This window comes from Pungitius pungitius, chromosome 19 (assembly GCF_949316345.1).
Source record: "Pungitius pungitius chromosome 19, fPunPun2.1, whole genome shotgun sequence".
Classification (NCBI taxonomy): Eukaryota; Metazoa; Chordata; class Actinopteri; order Perciformes; family Gasterosteidae; genus Pungitius; species Pungitius pungitius.
Window position 1 is genome coordinate 1,206,340 of NC_084918.1, and position 14,425 is coordinate 1,220,764.

Sequence of the window (14,425 nt, forward strand, 5' to 3'; positions counted from 1 at the left end):
TGTAAGAAGTGGAGAGCGCGTAACGGTTAGCTGTTGGATCTTAAATGTTATTGTTTGATTCTTTAGCTTGATGCAATATTGAAACGTAGGATCACCTTGGATTAGTCGAGGTACAATGACGACAGCTAACCCCACCTCTTTTGCTCCATCAAGATGTGTAAACTTTTTAACCAAACCCGCTGGATGACGACGTGGCTGTCTTCCTGAAGTGAGCTTTGCTTAATGAATTAATGAATACATTTAGTAAGATCCGCTTCTCCCCCGGGGCATTATATATTGGTGAATTCAAATTGAATCAGTGGAGCCATGTACTTTCAGCTAAAAGTAATATTGCAGTCTTAAGGGAGAGGAGATTCCAGCAATGTTGTCAATGGATTGTCAATTCAGGTTGATAACAAATCCAGGTCTACAGATTCCAAAGCATCAAGCAAACCTATACAACACAGGACTTGTTGTGAATCAATGATCAAAACGTCACCAAAATAACTTTGATCGCCCCCATTCAGTCAAGGCAAGATTATATATATTATTTTATTATAAATGAGCTTATGAGCTTTTTCATATGTGGCATTACAAGCTCTTTACCCAGTTGCTTAATGAACAGCACCATGCATTGTTAGCACTCCTTGCAGAGAAGGGCTGCAATGAGCAAAAAAAAGATCAAGGTACACACTTGACACCGTGAGAGAGAATTAATCACAACAGGTGCTGGGGCAAGTTAGATAAAATAACAAGCAAAATTCAATTGTGGAAGCGCTAGAATAAATCACAACAGGTGCTGGGGCAAGTTAGATGAAATACCAAGCAAAATTCAATTGTGGAAGCGCTAGAATAAATCACAACAGGTGCTGGGGCAAGTTAGAGTTAGTGAGAGCTAAAGGAGAAAATAAACGCAGTAGGTCACATAAGTTCTGTCGGATGTTCAAGTTGCCCAGAAGGATGAGCGGCGAGCTGTCATCTGGAAGTTGTAACTCTTCCATTCGTTGTAGAAGTAAATAACTTCTTCTCTGGAAGGATCATTTTCCGCTGTGGTCCAGTCGACTTGGGTCTTTGCCACGATTGCCCGCGGTTAAGCCCACCCGTGCCGTGTGGTGGAAGAAAAAAAGAAGGCCAAATTATTACATCCATCGACAGTCACACGATATGGAATGCTGTTGTACGAATGCGGGAAGAAGTCTTTTACAATTATGCAGACAGAACAAAATATACATAAAGAAATGCTTTCCCACCTCGCTGGAGTTGAAAGCCACGTGTCCCATGTGCCATTCCCAGTGATGTCCTCAGACTGGTGGCATGACTTTGCACGGGCCATCTGAAAATATTTGAGCACCAACGTGTATTATCAGAATACGATTATGGCTGTCAACAGATTATAGACAATTAACTAGTTAATCACACGTTTTGAAAACATTTATCTTGATTACAATATTTTTTTCTCTTATATTAACTGTTTACAGTTTAGTAATTTGTTGTTTCAACTCCATAATGAGCTTGACGTGTGTATATTATTTCTTTGGAATGAGGGGCATATTAATCATATCATTTAATGTTAGATTCATGCTCATTGTGAAGGCAATAAATATATAACATATTGAAAAGCATTGAAGACGCACAATACATTACGTGTCATTTAGCTGCGCCCGGCTGCACGCTGCGGGGAGATTATAGACAATGAAGTTAAACAACAAAGTAGTTAAGTTAGCTGCTGCGAGCACGGTTCTACTCAAAGTGTGTAAATAAAGTGATTCAATCGGGCCAAGTTATTTAGGGCACACGGAAACGTAAACAAAGTGGCGCTGATAGAGTGAAGAGGGGTCTTTTATCCCCGTGAAGCTACCGTAGTTAGCTTAGCTAAAAGACGTATGCTGGTTGTTATTGTTCAGTGCTAAATAAAAACCCTCTTGAATGTAGAACACAACTCACGTCTGGCCTCATACCATGACAGGCACATTAATGTTGACAATTAACTTCGTTAGCCTTGTGTTCACCTTTCCTGCCGGTCCGTCTCTGACCGTAGTCGGAGTTTGCAGGGGGAGGCGTTGCTGTCTGCTCCAGGGCCAAAGTACTGTCGGCTAAGTAAACTTTGGGGTTAATTCCCTTCGTCCCGGGGTTGGTGAATAAAAGTCCGCTTTACTTTCTTTGAGGATTTATTAATCTAACACTGAGTAACAAAGTTACAGTACAGACAATTCTCCGGCCGCTACATCCACTCCGTCATCACAACAACAACACAACTTCCTCATGCGCTCTCCCCCTCCGTAGCCCGTGCGTGTAGCTCTTAAAGGGGCCGCACCATTTTCTCTAGTAACATCACCATGACGTATGTTGCAGAATACGTCTATTTAAATCCAGATGTAAATATATTGAACTGTCCGTGTTATTTGTCCAGGTTAGATGTGTCGTAACTCGCAACCAGCTGCCCGGTCCGCCAGCTGAGTGCCTCAGTCTGCTGTTTCATTCTGTTCATGTGCCACGGAGCAGCTTCTGTCCTTAAACTGAAACGATTTTCACAAACCTGCTCTTAAGTGTAGTTGTTTAAGTCAAACACATCAGCAAGGAGCGTAAACTGAATCATTTTGTTCGTTAGATCAGACGACACGCGTTTAAAAAGAGGAGGAAAAAAAAATAATTTCGTCGGGAGTCGATCCCACGACCATAGCATCGGGGGGCCAACACCTTACTCACTGAGCTATTCTTTCAGATGGATTTGAGAATTCGAAAACTCACTGAAATAGGATTGGTCACTCTCCGCCAAAAATACAGGAAATATTCACACTAAAAAAATTATAACTGCCTTCCTGTTTGTTTTAGAGAAAATTCCTCAGAGACTTTTTTAAGTCTCCCTTTAATACATTTGGTAAAAAATCAGCGGACTTGTCGGTCAAACAGGATGCGGGCGGGGCTTCGTCAAAATCTTCCAGGGGGCGCAATGGAGGCAATTGTTCACTTTTGATCCAAAACTGCACATCAGGTCTGTAAAGGTCATCACGTAGGATACTCACAGAGGTTTTCAAGAGTTTTGGAGTGTGCCGAGGCTCAGAAGATGTGCTTGAACTTTCATGCGAATATGGCGACGTCACAGCCACAAAGTTGGTCCAAAACTCCCAATTCTCACTGTGAGCCATCGTCACAGTCTTACGTCTTATATTCCCAGATTTGAAGTTGATCAGATTAAAGGGCTAGGAAATGGACATGTAAATGTACAAACTTTGCATTGACCTAAGCCAATAGGTGGCGCTATACTTTTTCGAAAATCACTGCATGGCATTACTTAAAGGCCTACACAAGCATCATGAATATACATTTATAGCCAGAAATATCAATGTTCCTTGGAGTTATACCATTTTACATTTTGGAAAAAAATCTTCGAAAATTGTCCAAACTGCACGCACGCTCACGCCCAGGTAGTTTTATGAAAACTCTTGATTTTAATAACTTTTGACCCCAAGGGTGTCAGGAACCAGTTGCCAGATTTTGAAATGGATCGGATTTAAACTCTCGGAGGAGTTCGTTCGTTTGTAAATGCAAAAATTGAAGGAAATGGCCAAAAATACACAGAATCACCACAGCGCCCCCTAATGTTCAAATATTCTGGGAAAATTTGGGGATGTTCTAGGACTCATTGTGAACATGTCCTCAAAATTTGGTGAAAATGACGGTTAGAAAAAAAAAAAGTTATAGGCCTTTGAACTTTCAGGACACAAACCTACAAACTTCATTGGTCCATAACTTTATTGAAAAATGAGATATCAACATTCTTTCAATAACTTTTGATCGCATCGAGCCAACGATCATTTTGCCGAAGATTCCGTAAGAATCAGACCAAGCGTCTGGGAGGAGTTCGCAAAAACGTGTTTTTCACAAAATTCAAAATGGCGGCCATAAAACGGTAGGCGCATTTGCATACCATAATTTTTTTTGTGTACAGCACATCCAAGAGAACCTGTGTGAAAAGGTTCCAAGTCGATCGGTAAAAGTAAAAAAAAAAATTAACATTGCGGCCACTTTGGGGGGCGCTAGAGAGTTCTTTTTTCTCTCCTCTAATTGCGGGACCCAAATCATACGTCAATTTTGCGCACTTCTGATGCGCGTGCAAAAATTCAAGAGTTTTTGAACATGATAAAGTCCCCAAAAGTGCGTTCGAAGTGGCGAAATAATAACGAAGAAAAATAATAATTCTTGCAATTTCAATAGGGCTTTCGCCCGACTTGCAGTCGGCTCAGGCCCTAATTAAAGCTGCAAGCAGCGATGAACGGGCCTTCGCCACTTCTCGCACGTTGGGGTGGGGCGGCGGTCGGCCGGGCTCGCAGTTAAAAAGAAGAAAAAAAACGATGGCTCTAACGGGAAGCGAACCCGGGTCAAAATATTGAAAGTCCTGTGAATAAGCAACGGAGCTACGTGCTGACTTGTGATTGCGAAATCGAAAAGTGACCTAAAAAAAAGGCGATTCACCCACATTGCGTCAGGGCAGAGGGATCAATATTTTGCAGCATTCTTCAATAAACACAATTTAAGTCACATCAGTAGTGTAATTAAATAACTTGGGACGATGTACAAAGTGCAAGACCTGGATAGTGGTTACTTTGAACAGAAATACATTACGTTAGAGCTGGCGTACTCTCACAGCATGAACTGACGCAAGACTACGAGCGCGTCTGTGGCTCCGCTATTTATATCAGTCAGTCAGCTGTGTCATTCTGTTCATGTGCCACGGAGCAGTTTCTGGCCCCAACCTGAAAATAGTTTAACACCCCTGCTCTAAGTGTACAGTTATTTAAAAACCTCAGCAAGGAGAGTTACCTGAATCATTTTGTCCGTTAGATCAGCCGGACACGCGTTTAAAAAAAGGAGGAACACGGACGGGAAATCAGAAGGTCGACCTGGGGCGTCGCGTGAACCGGGCCCCTACATGTGACGACCCTCGATCAGCCAGTTGTCACAGACCTTGTCGTACGGAAAGTCATTCGTTTATTGAAGATCACATTTTCATACAGTCAAGTCACACCCGTGAGTCTCTGTAAAACACGGGAGCTGTGGATTCAGTGTGTGGCTTCAGGCGATAACATGACCATGTTTGAAGTGCTCTGTAAGAAGTGGAGAGCGCGTAACGGTTAGCTGTTGGATCTTAAATGTTATTGTTTGATTCTTTAGCTTGATGCAATATTGAAACGTAGGATCACCTTGGATTAGTCGAGGTACAATGACGACAGCTAACCCCACCTCTTTTGCTCCATCAAGATGTGTAAACTTTTTAACCAAACCCGCTGGATGACGACGTGGCTGTCTTCCTGAAGTGAGCTTTGCTTAATGAATTAATGAATACATTTAGTAAGATCCGCTTCTCCCCCGGGGCATTATATATTGGTGAATTCAAATTGAATCAGTGGAGCCATGTACTTTCAGCTAAAAGTAATATTGCAGTCTTAAGGGAGAGGAGATTCCAGCAATGTTGTCAATGGATTGTCAATTCAGGTTGATAACAAATCCAGGTCTACAGATTCCAAAGCATCAAGCAAACCTATACAACACAGGACTTGTTGTGAATCAATGATCAAAACGTCACCAAAATAACTTTGATCGCCCCCATTCAGTCAAGGCAAGATTATATATATTATTTTATTATAAATGAGCTTATGAGCTTTTTCATATGTGGCATTACAAGCTCTTTACCCAGTTGCTTAATGAACAGCACCATGCATTGTTAGCACTCCTTGCAGAGAAGGGCTGCAATGAGCAAAAAAAAGATCAAGGTACACACTTGACACCGTGAGAGAGAATTAATCACAACAGGTGCTGGGGCAAGTTAGATAAAATAACAAGCAAAATTCAATTGTGGAAGCGCTAGAATAAATCACAACAGGTGCTGGGGCAAGTTAGATGAAATACCAAGCAAAATTCAATTGTGGAAGCGCTAGAATAAATCACAACAGGTGCTGGGGCAAGTTAGAGTTAGTGAGAGCTAAAGGAGAAAATAAACGCAGTAGGTCACATAAGTTCTGTCGGATGTTCAAGTTGCCCAGAAGGATGAGCGGCGAGCTGTCATCTGGAAGTTGTAACTCTTCCATTCGTTGTAGAAGTAAATAACTTCTTCTCTGGAAGGATCATTTTCCGCTGTGGTCCAGTCGACTTGGGTCTTTGCCACGATTGCCCGCGGTTAAGCCCACCCGTGCCGTGTGGTGGAAGAAAAAAAGAAGGCCAAATTATTACATCCATCGACAGTCACACGATATGGAATGCTGTTGTACGAATGCGGGAAGAAGTCTTTTACAATTATGCAGACAGAACAAAATATACATAAAGAAATGCTTTCCCACCTCGCTGGAGTTGAAAGCCACGTGTCCCATGTGCCATTCCCAGTGATGTCCTCAGACTGGTGGCATGACTTTGCACGGGCCATCTGAAAATATTTGAGCACCAACGTGTATTATCAGAATACGATTATGGCTGTCAACAGATTATAGACAATTAACTAGTTAATCACACGTTTTGAAAACATTTATCTTGATTACAATATTTTTTTCTCTTATATTAACTGTTTACAGTTTAGTAATTTGTTGTTTCAACTCCATAATGAGCTTGACGTGTGTATATTATTTCTTTGGAATGAGGGGCATATTAATCATATCATTTAATGTTAGATTCATGCTCATTGTGAAGGCAATAAATATATAACATATTGAAAAGCATTGAAGACGCACAATACATTACGTGTCATTTAGCTGCGCCCGGCTGCACGCTGCGGGGAGATTATAGACAATGAAGTTAAACAACAAAGTAGTTAAGTTAGCTGCTGCGAGCACGGTTCTACTCAAAGTGTGTAAATAAAGTGATTCAATCGGGCCAAGTTATTTAGGGCACACGGAAACGTAAACAAAGTGGCGCTGATAGAGTGAAGAGGGGTCTTTTATCCCCGTGAAGCTACCGTAGTTAGCTTAGCTAAAAGACGTATGCTGGTTGTTATTGTTCAGTGCTAAATAAAAACCCTCTTGAATGTAGAACACAACTCACGTCTGGCCTCATACCATGACAGGCACATTAATGTTGACAATTAACTTCGTTAGCCTTGTGTTCACCTTTCCTGCCGGTCCGTCTCTGACCGTAGTCGGAGTTTGCAGGGGGAGGCGTTGCTGTCTGCTCCAGGGCCAAAGTACTGTCGGCTAAGTAAACTTTGGGGTTAATTCCCTTCGTCCCGGGGTTGGTGAATAAAAGTCCGCTTTACTTTCTTTGAGGATTTATTAATCTAACACTGAGTAACAAAGTTACAGTACAGACAATTCTCCGGCCGCTACATCCACTCCGTCATCACAACAACAACACAACTTCCTCATGCGCTCTCCCCCTCCGTAGCCCGTGCGTGTAGCTCTTAAAGGGGCCGCACCATTTTCTCTAGTAACATCACCATGACGTATGTTGCAGAATACGTCTATTTAAATCCAGATGTAAATATATTGAACTGTCCGTGTTATTTGTCCAGGTTAGATGTGTCGTAACTCGCAACCAGCTGCCCGGTCCGCCAGCTGAGTGCCTCAGTCTGCTGTTTCATTCTGTTCATGTGCCACGGAGCAGCTTCTGTCCTTAAACTGAAACGATTTTCACAAACCTGCTCTTAAGTGTAGTTGTTTAAGTCAAACACATCAGCAAGGAGCGTAAACTGAATCATTTTGTTCGTTAGATCAGACGACACGCGTTTAAAAAGAGGAGGAAAAAAAAATAATTTCGTCGGGAGTCGATCCCACGACCATAGCATCGGGGGGCCAACACCTTACTCACTGAGCTATTCTTTCAGATGGATTTGAGAATTCGAAAACTCACTGAAATAGGATTGGTCACTCTCCGCCAAAAATACAGGAAATATTCACACTAAAAAAATTATAACTGCCTTCCTGTTTGTTTTAGAGAAAATTCCTCAGAGACTTTTTTAAGTCTCCCTTTAATACATTTGGTAAAAAATCAGCGGACTTGTCGGTCAAACAGGGTGCGGGCGGGGCTTCGTCAAAATCTTCCAGGGGGCGCAATGGAGGCAATTTTTCACTTTTGATCCAAAACTGCACATCAGGTCTGTAAAGGTCATCACGTAGAATACTCACAGAGGTTTTCAAGAGTTTTGGAGTGTGCCGAGGCTCAGAAGATGTGCTTGAACTTTCATGCGAATATGGCGACGTCACAGCCACAAAGTTGGTCCAAAACTCCCAATTCTCACTGTGAGCCATCGTCACAGTCTTACGTCTTATATTCCCAGATTTGAAGTTGATCAGATTAAAGGGCTAGGAAATGGACATGTAAATGTAGAAACTTTGCATTGACCTAAGCCAATAGGTGGCGCTATACTTTTTCGAAAATCACTGCATGGCATTACTTAAAGGCCTACACAGGCATCATGAATATACATTTCTAGCCAGAAATATCAATGTTCCTTGGAGTTATACCATTTTACATTTTGGAAAAAAATCTTCCAAAATTGTCCAAACTGCACGCAAGCTCACGCCCAGGTAGTTTTATGAAAACTCTTGATTTTAATAACTTTTGACCCCAAGGGTGTCAGGAACCAGTTGCCAGATTTTGAAATGGATCGGATTTAAACTCTCGGAGGAGTTCGTTCATTTGTAAATGCAAAAATTGAAGGAAATGGCCAAAAATACACAGAATCACTACAGCGCCCCCTAATGTTCAAATATTCTGGGAAAATTTGGGGATGTTCTAGGACTCATTGTGAACATGTCCTCAAAATTTGGTGAAAATGGGGGTTGGAAAAAAAAAAGTTATAGGACTTTGAACTTTCAGGACACAAACCTACAAACTTCATTGGTCCATAACTTTATTGAAAAATGAGATATCAACATTCTTTCAATAACTTTTGATCGCATCGAGCCAACGATCATTTTGCCGAAGATTTCGTAAGAATCGGATCAAGCGTCTGGGAGGAGTTCGCAAAAACGTGTTTTTCACAAAATTCAAAATGGCGGCCATAAAACGGTAGGCGCATTTGCATACCATAATTTTTTTTGTGTACAGCACATCCAAGAGCACCTGTGTGAAAAGGTTCCAGGTCGATCGGTAAAAGTAAAAAAATCAATTAACATTGCGGCCACTTTGGGGGGCGCTAGAGAGTTCTTTTTTTTCTCCTCTAATTGCGGGACCCCAATCATACGTCAATTTTGCGCACTTCTGATGCGCGTGCAAAAATTCAAGAGTTTTTGAACATGATGAAGTCCCCAAAAGTGCGTTCGAAGTGGCGAAATAATAAAAAGAAGAAGAAGAATTCTTGCAATTTCAATAGGGCTTTCGCCCGACTTGCAGTCGGCTCAGGCCCTAATAATAATTCTTGCAATTTCAATAGGGCTTTCGCCCGACTTTCAGTCGGCTCAGGCCCTAATTAAAGCTGCAAGCAGCGATGAACGGGCCTTCGCCACTTCTCGCACGTTGGGGTGGGGCGGCGGTCGGCCGGGCTCGCAGTTAAAAAGAAGAAAAAAAACGATGGCTCTAACGGGAAGCGAACCCGGGTCAAAATATTGAAAGTCCTGTGAATAAGCAACGGAGCTACGTGCTGACTTGTGATTGCAAAATCGAAAAGTGACCTAAAAAAAAGGCGATTCACCCACATTGCGTCAGGGCAGAGGGATCAATATTTTGCAGCATTCTTCAATAAACACAATTTAAGTCACATCAGTAGTGTAATTAAATAACTTGGGACGATGTACAAAGTGCAAGACCTGGATAGTGGTTACTTTGAACAGAAATACATTACGTTAGAGCTGGCGTACTCTCACAGCATGAACTGACGCAAGACTACGAGCGCGTCTGTGGCTCCGCTATTTATATCAGTCAGTCAGCTGTGTCATTCTGTTCATGTGCCACGGAGCAGTTTCTGGCCCCAACCTGAAAATAGTTTAACACCCCTGCTCTAAGTGTACAGTTATTTAAAAACCTCAGCAAGGAGAGTTACCTGAATCATTTTGTCCGTTAGATCAGCCGGACACGCGTTTAAAAAAAGGAGGAACACGGACGGGAAATCAGAAGGTCGACCTGGGGCGTCGCGTGAACCGGGCCCCTACATGTGACGACCCTCGATCAGCCAGTTGTCACAGACCTTGTCGTACGGAAAGTCATTCGTTTATTGAAGATCACATTTTCATACAGTCAAGTCACACCCGTGAGTCTCTGTAAAACACGGGAGCTGTGGATTCAGTGTGTGGCTTCAGGCGATAACATGACCATGTTTGAAGTGCTCTGTAAGAAGTGGAGAGCGCGTAACGGTTAGCTGTTGGATCTTAAATGTTATTGTTTGATTCTTTAGCTTGATGCAATATTGAAACGTAGGATCACCTTGGATTAGTCGAGGTACAATGACGACAGCTAACCCCACCTCTTTTGCTCCATCAAGATGTGTAAACTTTTTAACCAAACCCGCTGGATGACGACGTGGCTGTCTTCCTGAAGTGAGCTTTGCTTAATGAATTAATGAATACATTTAGTAAGATCCGCTTCTCCCCCGGGGCATTATATATTGGTGAATTCAAATTGAATCAGTGGAGCCATGTACTTTCAGCTAAAAGTAATATTGCAGTCTTAAGGGAGAGGAGATTCCAGCAATGTTGTCAATGGATTGTCAATTCAGGTTGATAACAAATCCAGGTCTACAGATTCCAAAGCATCAAGCAAACCTATACAACACAGGACTTGTTGTGAATCAATGATCAAAACGTCACCAAAATAACTTTGATCGCCCCCATTCAGTCAAGGCAAGATTATATATATTATTTTATTATAAATGAGCTTATGAGCTTTTTCATATGTGGCATTACAAGCTCTTTACCCAGTTGCTTAATGAACAGCACCATGCATTGTTAGCACTCCTTGCAGAGAAGGGCTGCAATGAGCAAAAAAAAGATCAAGGTACACACTTGACACCGTGAGAGAGAATTAATCACAACAGGTGCTGGGGCAAGTTAGATAAAATAACAAGCAAAATTCAATTGTGGAAGCGCTAGAATAAATCACAACAGGTGCTGGGGCAAGTTAGATGAAATACCAAGCAAAATTCAATTGTGGAAGCGCTAGAATAAATCACAACAGGTGCTGGGGCAAGTTAGAGTTAGTGAGAGCTAAAGGAGAAAATAAACGCAGTAGGTCACATAAGTTCTGTCGGATGTTCAAGTTGCCCAGAAGGATGAGCGGCGAGCTGTCATCTGGAAGTTGTAACTCTTCCATTCGTTGTAGAAGTAAATAACTTCTTCTCTGGAAGGATCATTTTCCGCTGTGGTCCAGTCGACTTGGGTCTTTGCCACGATTGCCCGCGGTTAAGCCCACCCGTGCCGTGTGGTGGAAGAAAAAAAGAAGGCCAAATTATTACATCCATCGACAGTCACACGATATGGAATGCTGTTGTACGAATGCGGGAAGAAGTCTTTTACAATTATGCAGACAGAACAAAATATACATAAAGAAATGCTTTCCCACCTCGCTGGAGTTGAAAGCCACGTGTCCCATGTGCCATTCCCAGTGATGTCCTCAGACTGGTGGCATGACTTTGCACGGGCCATCTGAAAATATTTGAGCACCAACGTGTATTATCAGAATACGATTATGGCTGTCAACAGATTATAGACAATTGACTAGTTAATCACACGTTTTGAAAACATTTATCTTGATTACAATATTTTTTTCTCTTATATTAACTGTTTACAGTTTAGTAATTTGTTGTTTCAACTCCATAATGAGCTTGACGTGTGTATATTATTTCTGTGGAATGAGGGGCATATTAATCATATCATTTAATGTTAGATTCATGCTCATTGTGAAGGCAATAAATATATAACATATTGAAAAGCATTGAAGACGCACAATACATTACGTGTCATTTAGCTGCGCCCGGCTGCACGCTGCGGGCAGATTATAGACAATGAAGTTAAACAACAAAGTAGTTAAGTTAGCTGCTGCGAGCACGGTTCTACTCAAAGTGTGTAAATAAAGTGATTCAATCGGGCCAAGTTATTTAGGGCACACGGAAACGTAAACAAAGTGGCGCTGATAGAGTGAAGAGGGGTCTTTTATCCCCGTGAAGCTACCGTAGTTAGCTTAGCTAAAAGACGTATGCTGGGTGAGACTGGAGAACGCACAAGGAAAACGTAATCACTCACCGTCAAAGGCGTTTCCACTTCGTTGAGTACATGTGGACGTAAGCACCGGTGTGTAGTTAGCAAGCTGGCTGACTGGCTGCTCCATCCGGCAGCCGCTAGCTCCACTCGCTATCCCAGTTAGCTGTCCGTGCCGTCGAGCAGATATAACAAGCCCTTAAACAAAACGTACCTCACTGGCTGCACACATCCAAGAGGGAATGAGAACACTTTGCTTACATCCACATAGTAGTAATAGTTCCTGAAGTATAGGTGTGTAGTTAGCAGTTTAAAATACGGAGCGGTGATACTTTGCCTGTTCAACACAAAACCGGAACATGCGCAGACTACGTGCGCGGCTGTGCGCACGTAGTCTGCGCATGTCCGTCAACCAAGAATAGGGAATTCTGGGTGATGAAGTTCTTTAACTTAAAATTTCCCCGTAACATCTATTTACATCACCAAACGTGTTTGCATCTCCACCCGTATGTTGCAGAATACGTGTATTTAAATCCAGATGTAAATATATTGAACTGTCCGTGTTATTTGTCTAGGTTAGATATGTCAAACCCGCGACACGCTGCCAAACGGCTGCGCCGTGAGCCAGCTGTCCTGCATCAGCCTTACCTTCTTCTGTCAGCTGTATGCGCGGCCACGGAGCAGTTTCTGGCCTTAAACTGAAACGAGTTTGACATACCTGCTCTTAAGTGTACAAAGTCCATAACCTCAGCAAGGAGAGTAAACTGAATCATTTTGTTCGTTAGATCAGAAGACACGCGTTTAAAAAGAGGAGGAAAAAAAAAAAATTGATTTCGCCGGGACACGATCTCACGACCATAGGATCGGGGGGGCGGTTTCTTACCAGGAGAGCTAAACCTTCTGATGGGTTTGAGAATTCGAAAACTCACTGAAATAGGATCGGTCACTCTCCGCCAAAAATACAGGAAATATTCACACTAAAAAAATTATAACTGCCTTCCTGTTTGTTTTAGAGAAAATTCCTCAGAGACTTTTTTAAGTCTCCCTTTAATACATTTGGTAAAAAATCAGCGGACTTGTCGGTCAAACAGGGTGCGGGCGGGGCTTCGTCAAAATCTTCCAGGGGGCGCAATGGAGGCAATTTTTCACTTTTGATCCAAAACTGCACATCAGGTCTGTAAAGGTCATCACGTAGGATACTCACAGAGGTTTTCAAGAGTTTTGGAGTGTGCCGAGGCTCAGAAGATGTGCTTGAACTTTCATGCGAATATGGCGACGTCACAGCCACAAAGTTGGTCCAAAACTCCCAATTCTCACTGTGAGCCATCGTCACAGTCTTACGTCTTATATTCCCAGATTTGAAGTTGATCAGATTAAAGGGCTGGGAAATGGACATGTAAATGTACAAACTTTGCATTGACCTAAGCCAATAGGTGGCGCTATACTTTTTCGAAAATCACTGCATGGCATTACTTAAAGGCCTACACAAGCATCATGAATATACATTTATAGCCAGAAATATCAATGTTCCTTGGAGTTATACCATTTTACATTTTGGAAAAAAATCGTCCAAAATTGTCCAAACTGCACGCAAGCTCACGCCCAGGTGGTTTTATGAAAACTCTTGATTTTAATAACTTTTGACCCCAAGGCTGTCAGGAACCAGTTGCCAAATTTTGAAATGGATCGGATTTAAACTCTCGGAGGAGTTCGTTCGTTTGTAAATGCAAAAATTGAAGGAAATGGCCAAAAATACACAGAATCACCACAGCGCCCCCTAATGTTCAAATATTCTGGGAAAATTTGGGGATGTTCTAGGACTCATTGTGAACATGTCCTCAAAATTTGGTGAAAATGACGGTTAGAAAAAAAAAAAGTTATAGGCCTTTGAACTTTCAGGACACAAACCTACAAACTTCATTGGTCCATAACTTTATTGAAAAATGAGATATCAACATTCTTTCAATAACTTTTGATCGCATCGAGCCAACGATCATTTTGCCGAAGATTTCGTAAGAATCGGACCAAGCGTCTGGGAGGAGTTCGCAAAAACGTGTTTTTCACAAAATTCAAAATGGCGGCCATAAAACGGTAGGCGCATTTGCATACCATAATTTTTTTTGTGTACAGCACATCCAAGAGAACCTGTGTGAAAAGGTTCCAAGTCGATCGGTAAAAGTAAAAAAAAAAATTAACATTGCGGCCACTTTGGGGGGCGCTAGAGAGTTCTTTTTTCTCTCCTCTAATTGCGGGACCCGAATCATACGTCAATTTTGCGCACTTCTGATGCGCGTGCAAAAATTCAAGAGTTTTTGAACATGATAAAGTCCCCA

At 42.1% G+C, this 14,425-nt stretch overlaps 3 long non-coding RNA genes across 3 annotated transcripts; all 3 read right to left on the bottom strand.

The window, feature by feature from the left end:
- Positions 1 to 512: 512 nt before the first annotated feature.
- Positions 513 to 1,356, bottom strand: LOC134107528 (uncharacterized). Its single transcript, XR_009942786.1, has 2 exons — positions 1,230 to 1,356; positions 513 to 1,048 (listed from the first exon to the last, which is right to left on the bottom strand). It is a non-coding gene; the product is annotated as an uncharacterized LOC134107528 (long non-coding RNA).
- A 4,241-nt stretch (positions 1,357 to 5,597) lies between these two features.
- LOC134107526 (uncharacterized) lies at positions 5,598 to 6,441 on the bottom strand. Its single transcript, XR_009942784.1, has 2 exons — positions 6,315 to 6,441; positions 5,598 to 6,133 (listed from the first exon to the last, which is right to left on the bottom strand). It is a non-coding gene; the product is annotated as an uncharacterized LOC134107526 (long non-coding RNA).
- Positions 6,442 to 10,740: 4,299 nt separating this feature from the next.
- LOC134107527 (uncharacterized) lies at positions 10,741 to 11,678 on the bottom strand. Its single transcript, XR_009942785.1, has 2 exons — positions 11,458 to 11,678; positions 10,741 to 11,276 (listed from the first exon to the last, which is right to left on the bottom strand). It is a non-coding gene; the product is annotated as an uncharacterized LOC134107527 (long non-coding RNA).
- Between the last annotated feature and the right edge of the window lie 2,747 nt (positions 11,679 to 14,425).